Source organism: Neophocaena asiaeorientalis, unplaced genomic scaffold, assembly GCF_003031525.2.
Source record: "Neophocaena asiaeorientalis asiaeorientalis breed wild unplaced genomic scaffold, Neophocaena_asiaeorientalis_V1.1 scaffold46, whole genome shotgun sequence".
Taxonomy (NCBI): domain Eukaryota; kingdom Metazoa; phylum Chordata; class Mammalia; order Artiodactyla; family Phocoenidae; genus Neophocaena; species Neophocaena asiaeorientalis.
In genome coordinates, this window is record NW_020175393.1 from 665672 (window position 1) to 674250 (window position 8579).

The 8579-nt window shown below is 43.4% G+C and overlaps 1 protein-coding gene across 1 annotated transcript in view; it reads right to left on the minus strand.

The window, feature by feature from the left end:
• Positions 1-8579, minus strand: part of LRRC1 (leucine rich repeat containing 1) — a 78804-nt gene that overhangs the window by 39342 nt on the left and 30883 nt on the right. The window lies entirely within an intron of this gene.

Here is an 8579-nt window from a genome sequence, read left to right on the forward strand (position 1 = left end):
TTTTTTCAGTATGCGGGCCTCTCACTGCTGTGGCCTCTCCTGCTGCGGAGCACAGGCTCCGGACATGCAGGCCCAGTGGCCATGGCTCACGGGCCCAGCCACTCGGCGGCATGTGGGATCTTCCCGGACCAGGGCACGAACCCGTGTTCCCCGCATTGGCAGGCAGACTCTCAACCACTGCGCCACCAGGGGAGCCCCCTCACTACTTTTTATGGCTGAATAATATTTCATTACATAGACATAAGAACATTTTGTTTATCAGTTCATCACTGATGAAAATTTGACTTGTTTCTGCCTTTTGGCTATTATGAATGATGCTGCTATGAACATCTACGCACACATTTTTTATAGACATATGTTTTCTTTTTTTTTAATATAAATTAATTTATTTACTTTTGGCTGCACTGGGTCTTTGTTGCTGCACTCGGGCTTTCTTTAGTTGCGTCGAGTGGGGTCTACTCTTTGTTGCAGTGTGCGGGCTTCTCAATGCAGTAGCTTCTCTTGTTGTGGAGCGCGGGCTCTAGGTGTGCGGGTTTCAGTAGTTGTGGCACATGGGCTCCAGTAGTTGTGGCACACAGGCTCAGTAGTTGTGGCACACGGGCTTAGTTGCTCTGCGGCACGTGGGATCTTCCCGGACCAGGGCTCGAACCGGTGTCCACTGCGTTGGGGACATATGTTTTCCCCATATGAAAACATACATTTCATATGTTTTCAATTATCTTGGGTAAACATAACAAGGAGTGGAACTGCTGGGTCATATAGTAACTATGTTGAACTTTTTGAGGAAGGACCTGCTCCCTCAGATGAGGGGCTGCATCTTTTTTACTGAAGTATAGTTGATTTATAATATTGTGTTAGTTTCAGGTGTACAGCAAAATGATTCAGTTATATATATATATACTTTTTCAGATTCTTTTCTATTATAAGTTATTACAAGATATTGAATATAGTTCCCTGGGCTATACAGTAGGTCCTTGTTGTTTATCTATTTTATATATAGTAGTGTGTGTCTTTTAATCCCAATCCCCTAATTTACCCCTCACCACCTTTCCCCTTTGGTAACCATAAGTTTGTTTTCTATGCCTGCAAGAGTGTTTCTGTTTTCTAAATAAGTTCATCCGTATTATTTTTTAGATTCCACATATAAGTGATATCATATATTTGTCTTTCTCTGTCTAGCTTACTTCACTTAGTATGATAATCTCTAGGTCCATCCATGTTGCTATAAATGGCATTATTTCATTCTTTTTTATGGCTGAGTAATATCCCATTGTATATATATACCCCATCTTCTTTATCCATTTATCTGTCAATGGACATTTAGGTTACTTCCATGTCTTGGCTATTGTATTAAATAGTGCTGCTATGAACACTGGGGTGCATGTATCTTTTCGAAAGAAGAGTTTTCTCCAGATTCATACCCAGGAGTGGGACTGCTGGATCATACAGTAAACCTTTTTTTAGTTTTTTAAGGAGCCTCCATACTGTTTTCCATAGTGGCTCCACCAATTTACATTCCCTAAGCTGCATCATTTAAAATTCCCACCAATAATGTATGAGGGTTTCAATTTTTCCACCAACATTCATTCATCTTTTTGATGACAGTCATCTAATGGGTGTGAAGTTGTGTATCATTGTGGTTTTGATTTGCATCTATCTGATGACTAATGATGTTGAGCATCTTTACATGTGCTTATTGGCCATCTGTATATCTTCTTTGGACAAATTATTCAAATTCTTTGCCTCTTTTTAACTGGGTTATTTGTCTTTTTAGTGTTGAGTGGTAAGAGTTCTTTATGTATTCTAGATATATGATTTGCAAATATTTTCTCCCACTTGTAAGTTGTCTTTTCACTTTGTTGATAGTATCCTTTGATGCAAGAAAGCCTTTGATTTTGATGAAATCCAATTTACCCATGTTTTCTTTTGTTGTTCAGACTTTTCATGTCATAATCTAAGAAGCCAATGACTAATCCAATGTCACAAAGATTTACCCCTATGTTTTCCTATCAAAGATTTAACTCTTACATTTAGGTCTCTGCTCTATTTAGAGTTAATTTTTGTATGTGGTGTGAGGTAGGGGTGTGACTTCATTCTTTTGCATGCTGATGGATATTTAGTTGTCCCAACAGCATGTGTTGAAAAGACTATTTGTCCTCAGGCTTCCCTGGTGGCGCAAGTGGTTGAGAGTCCACCTGCCGATGCAGGGGACATGGGTTCGGGCCCCGGCCCGGGAAGATCCCACATGCCGCGGAGTGGCTGGGCCCGGAAGCCATGGCCGCTGAGCCTGCGCGTCCGGAGCCTGTGCTCTGCGATGGGTGAGGCCACAACAGTGAGAGGCCCGCGTACCACACACACACACAAAAAGAAACTATTTGTCCTCATTGAATTGTTTTGGCACTCTTGTCAAAATTGGTTAACCATAAATGCAAGGGTTTATTTCTGAATTTCCAATTCTATTCCATTGATCTGTATGTCTGTTCTTATGCCAGTACCACATAGTCTTGATTGCTGTAGCTTTGCAGTTACGTTTTGAAATCTGGAAGCATGACTCCTCCAACTTTGCTCTTCTTCTTTAAGGCTGCTTTGGCTATCCTGAGTCTCTCATATTTCCATATGAATTTTAGGATCAACTCATCAATTCCTACAGAAAAGCCAGCTAGGATTTTGATGGGGATTGAGTTGATCTGTAGATTAATTTGGGGAGTACTGTTATCTTAACAATATTAAGTCTTCTAATCCATAAACACAGGATGTCTTCCCATTTATTTAGGTCATTTTTAACTTCTTTGAACAATGTTTTGTAGTTTGCAGTGCACATGTCTTACATTTCTTCTGTTAAATTTATTCCTAAGTATTCCATTCATTTTGGTGCTTTATAAGTGGAATTGTTTTCTTAATTTCATCCTGGATTGTTCAGTGCTATTATATAGAAATACAACTGATTTTTGTACATTCATCTTGTATCCTATAACCTTGCTGAATTCATTTATTAGCTCTAATAGTTTCCTGTGGATTCCTTAGGATTCTCTATATACAATATCATGTCTGTCTGCAGGCTACCTCACTTTTGATAAGCAAAAAAATGCAGTTTGTGATTTACTTGAGTAGAAATTGATACAACTGGTCTCAAGAAAACTATTTTCACTATCAACAAGCTCTTTTGAGAGAAAAATTCATTCACATTTCGTACCAACGTTTGAAAACTCTTTAAAGCAAAATTATCCTTTCGGGCTTGACCGGTAGAATCTTCCAGGTGTGTTTAGCGATAGTAAAAAGTCATTGGCACTTGGCACTGTTTTCAAGGGTCTATCTGAAAAATCCGTTCTATTCGGACAGTTTTCTTAAAGCCCATCCCGGACTTGGAACTCTACTCTCGAAGGTCCTATGAAGGTCTCCCTCCTTCTCCACCGCTGCCCTTCTGTGCTAAGTGCCACCTTCGATGATAAAGTCCTTTACTTAACTTTACCCCAACTTTTTCTAAGAGGGATTTAAAGAGGTCTTTAAAAAGTGCAAATATGTAAAAAGTTTCATGAATGAGAAAATGAGGGCCGGGCAAAGGAGGAGGAAACTAGTGTGCTCAGTGGGGCACCTGCATCAAAGGAAATGCAGCTTTTTCCAGGGAGAAACCAAGTTCAAACCCCCGCTCTACCACCCACCAGCGACACACACACACACACACACACACACACACACACACACACACACACACATACACACACACACACACACACGGGCAGATTACTTACCCCCATTTTACAGACAAAGCTAATGAAACTAGGGATGGTTCATGCTAACCTGTGAGTAGGGTGCTGTAACAGGACAGGTGTGCCCATCAGAGCACCGCCCCGCCTCCCCCCACCCACTGTGCATGCCACACAGCACCTCTGCTCCCAGGCCTACAGGTCCTTTCATCCCATGGAAACTAACACAGCTGCTCTCGCTGATCGTGGGAACCAGCTCTGAGCTTTCTGGCAACAAAAGCAGAAAGGGAAATGTGATAAATGTCAGAACTGTTATTAAAAGGAAGACGCTTACAGTTCTCCCGGTGAGGCATTTTTCCCCCTAAAAATAAATATTTTAAAAATCTCTCCCTAGTGGCTCCTTATATGGGGGAAATTAAGCAATATTAATGGATAATAATTATTCTTCAGTAGAAGATTTCAGGGCAATGGAAGCAGATTCTTTTCATAGTTGTTTCTTTATGTCAATCTTTTATAGAACCTACGTAGCATTTAGCCCAAAAAGTGACCGTGGAGGAACAGGTTAACGAGGTCCCAACACAAAGCATCTGGAACCTAACTGGATCATCTACGATGTCAGCTTGGAAACCAGCAGCATGCAGGAGGTAACACTGTGCACCTCGTCCCACGAACTTGTTCAGTGTGTCAGAGCCATGGCAGGGTCAGTAGAGACACAAAGAGGGTCTCAGACCCAGAGCCCCATGGCTACAGGAGACAAGGTGGCCTGGGTGCACACGCTAACAGACACACACACACACACACACACACAATCAAACACTGAACTAGCCTTCTGTGCGCAAAGCACTCAAGGGCTGATTGTGTGCGCGATGTGGGGGGAGGGGAGGGGCGGTCAGGGAATCTGAGTCTGGGATCTATTTCACCTCTTCCAATCACTGGAGAAGGTTTCATGAAAGAGGCAGAATTTCAACCATTAGGTGGGGAAAAACCTCAGCCAGTTTGTAAAGAGAGGAGGCAGGTAAAGAATTTTGAAGTTCACTTTCATAAAAGGCTTTGAAGCTCTCTGCTTGGTTTGAGCAGAGCTCAGCAGGATCTATAACCCAGTGAAAACTCCCCAATGCATGCTGCTACAATAAACAAGCACCACCAAGCATCTGAAACAGGGGTCTCCAAACTTCAAGTGAAACACATATACAGCAGACTTTTTAAATGAAAATATTATATGTAACACCGATACAAAAAAAAAAAAAAAACTTTAAAGCTAATAGCAGAGCTGTGCTGGTGCAAACAGGGACCAGCAGAGACCACGAACCATGGCACTTGTCCACACTCTCCACAACTCCCGGCAGACGCCTCCCAGGAACACCTAGGGGCCCAACAAGGCAGAGTTTGAGAACCACTGGTCTCTGGCTTAAGGGACTCCCAAACAGTCTGCTCTAGAGTGGTGGTCCCCACACGTTTAAGAGTAAACCTTCATAATCCTTCTATTTATTTAAAAATATATATATAGACGCACTATGTGCCATTATATTGTACACATTATAAAATATATAAAACCAAAAAACTTTAAGTAGAAGATAAAACAAAAGAAAAAATATTTTTAAATATTTTACTAAAGATACAAAAATCTTTCTGGCTCTCATTAGTGAAAGCAATGAGACTGAAAATACTGTATTATGTAGTAAATCTTTTGTTTTACATTTGGGAACAAAACTGATTCTAAATGATTTGTTTTGATACTTGTTTAATGGCTGTAACAGGTGAAAAAGACACCTCGCAAAGTTACACTGATCCAAGAACTGCATCATCAGCTGCACTTATTAAATCACCCTAGGACCAATTTTTTCAAATTTCTTCTGATTATGGAAAGGTCTTTGCTGAAATTCAGCTGATAAATTCCCATCCTCCCCAACATCAAACACTTGCTCACAAAGACTAATCAGAAGGTGTATTTTTCTATTGTTAACAAAGGGGTTTTAAAACACCCATTGAAGGTGAGTTCATTTCCCGCTCTTTGTTAGGTATCACCTTTCCTTTGAAGGACCAAGTAATGTACTCACGGGCCATCACAGAAAAGGGTCAGCAAATTTGAGACACTTCTATTCTAGTGAAAGAAAAATGTGTGCTTTTGCACGAAGTAGCCCGTATAACTCTCTGTGGTTCAAAAGATTTTCCTGATCATTTCTCATCTTGCCACAAGTATTATAAAGATTCTACTACCTGAGAGACTCGCTTTATCGAGGTAACTGCACTGATGGTTACCTGGCACGTAGCCGCGCCCTGTAGGACATGCACCACCTGGGCGATGCTGGCTGCTGCTCATCACCAACAGCTGATGCTGCAGACTCCCAAGCACCCAAACAGTGCACTCAGCAATTCCGACGGCAGCAAGCTACTGCTCACTGAGGGCAAACTCACGGGACCTCTGCACGCCTGTCGAGGACAGTGCATCTTTGCAAAGCGGTGACAAATGCCCAGGACGTTGAAAAGGAAATGCCGTGGTATTTTGAGAAGCTGGGCAGGTGCCCATCGGGTAACCCACCTCCCAGAGCACAGATCTGGGGATGTTTAAGAAGGAAGTACAAATATTCAGTCTTTCAATGTATACTATTACTTTTTCGAACAGCTGCCAGGTTGTTAGGACAATGCTTATCAAGTTGTTTGGACCTGACTACTTAAAAAATGCTTATCAAGTTGTTTGGACCTGACTACTTAAAAAATGGACTGTTAGGTGTCACTAGGGGAATGAGGAGAAAGTCGCTGAGCCCCTCAGGGCCGCGTGAGGTGGCTGTCCTACGGTGATGGGGGTGGAGTGGGGGAAAAGCAGGCCTGGGGCCAGGAGCGCCGGACTCCAGCTCCAACTCTGCCATCAACGCCCGAATGCTCTTCACACTGCCGTCAGCGAATCACACGGGATGGAAGAGGGTGCCCTCAGCTCCGAGGCCCTGCAAGGCTGCCTGTCCTAAAGGCTGGGCTCTCTCCTCCAGGCGGGACACGCCTACCCGATCCTGGAGAAACCCACAGTCCTCCCAGTTAAGGCCACGTGCCGTGCCAGGTGCCGAAAGGAGACACCGAGATCCCATCGTCAACTGAGGCTCAAAAGGCCAATGCTGAGGTAGCTGCCCCATCTGACCAAACAGGCAGGGTTAATTTATGCCCAAACCTCCACTTCAGAATCCACAGAGACAACAGTGAGTGAGTATCCGTCATGCAAGTGGCCATTCGGCGTCATTTTCGTATTTTTTGTAATACCCGATCTTTGTGCCTTGTTCACGATACCATACTGTCTCTGAGAAGTATTCTGGTTACTAAATATTTGGTTAAATGCTCCAGAGAACCATGTGGGAATCTTCGGGAAACTGAAGAGTCCCTCCCAAGAGGAAAGTTGGTAAGTGTCAAATAACAATTTGTTTAAAGTACAGTATGCTTATGCAAACAGGAGATCTCCTGGACAGTCACCAACGCAGCCGTTTCAAGTGCCTTTTCAGCACCGTCCAGGGCACAAGAGGGGTCCAGTCTTCCCCAGGGAGGAGTCTCTCTCCGTTTCTTTCTACTAAGTGAGAACGGACACATAAACCCTAAGTCCAACAGGAAGAAACCATGGAGTCTCTTACTACGGTAACAAAACCAGGAATAGGAAACTTCCCGTTTCCCATTAATTTTCACCAGCTGACCTAATAAAAATCAGTTGATTCACTCCTCTAACCAATATTCTTACTTTCTGGGTGATTATTCACCACACAGTTCAAGTTCAAAGTGGCATTTTATTTTGGAAACAAGCGGTATATATGAGGCTGTAATAATAACACAAGCTGATTAAATCTAAACTTGAAACAAAACAAAAAACTGCCCTTATTACTGATCAAAAAAGCAGATACACAAGAAACGCTGAACGTTGACAAAAACAAACGTACATATTAACAGAAAAGTGGCATAAAGACTATCGTAAATTATCCTGAAAGGATTGTTAAGTAACATTTTCCATAAAAACAATGCAGTAGGGAGTGAGAGGGAACTCTGGTTTAATAAGAACATATTTTCTCTCAAAGCATGAAACCTGTTTAAAAAGACACGAATGAGGGGATGGAAGGGGCAGCCATCAGGCCAGTGGGAGGCCGGGGAGAGTGGAGGAGGGTCTCAAGGGAATTAGATTCCAGAGACCCCGAGGGGCAGGAGGAGGGCAGCAGCAGTATTTCAGTGGCTATTATATTAATTAGAAACATGTGAAACTTGACACGGCAAGAGTGCAGTGCATGAAATCCATGGCAAAACACTGTTAGTTTCCTCCACAACGGGTACCATGAACTCAGGGACCCTCTTGTCTCTGTCCCTTCCTGAGAGCTAAGGGGCACAGTTCTTAATCAGCACATGTGCTGGCCCAGTGTCCAAGCATCAGCGTGAACCTCAGAGGAACAGAGACCTGCAGACGGAAACAGGGCAGCCAGCCGTCCTCCTCCTGCAAGGAGGGGACGCAGGGGACTTCAGATGTCTGGCAAGAGAACCTTTGCAGAACAGACCCAGATACACTGCAGTTCCCCAAAAGGCGAGCTTCTGTTTTATCTTAGAACTTAGGCAGGACGGGTAAGGACGAGAGAAATGCTTTATTGACGGCAGGACACACCGGTCCACCAGTGTCGGCTGGCCACGGTGGGCTTTTAAGTGGTCAAGCATGAGCCACCAGACTGCTTTAAGCCAATGTCTGTCCTGAAGGGATGGAGAAGACGAGCAGACCTACTAAGATAATTCCATCAATCAGTTCATCTGTGGGAATGTGCAAAAGAACACTGATTCACCAGCATACAGTTTCTCCACAGGATTTTATTTCTTGACATGGCTGTCCTCCCCGACCTCCGAGCCAGCATCGTGGACACGTGCCCG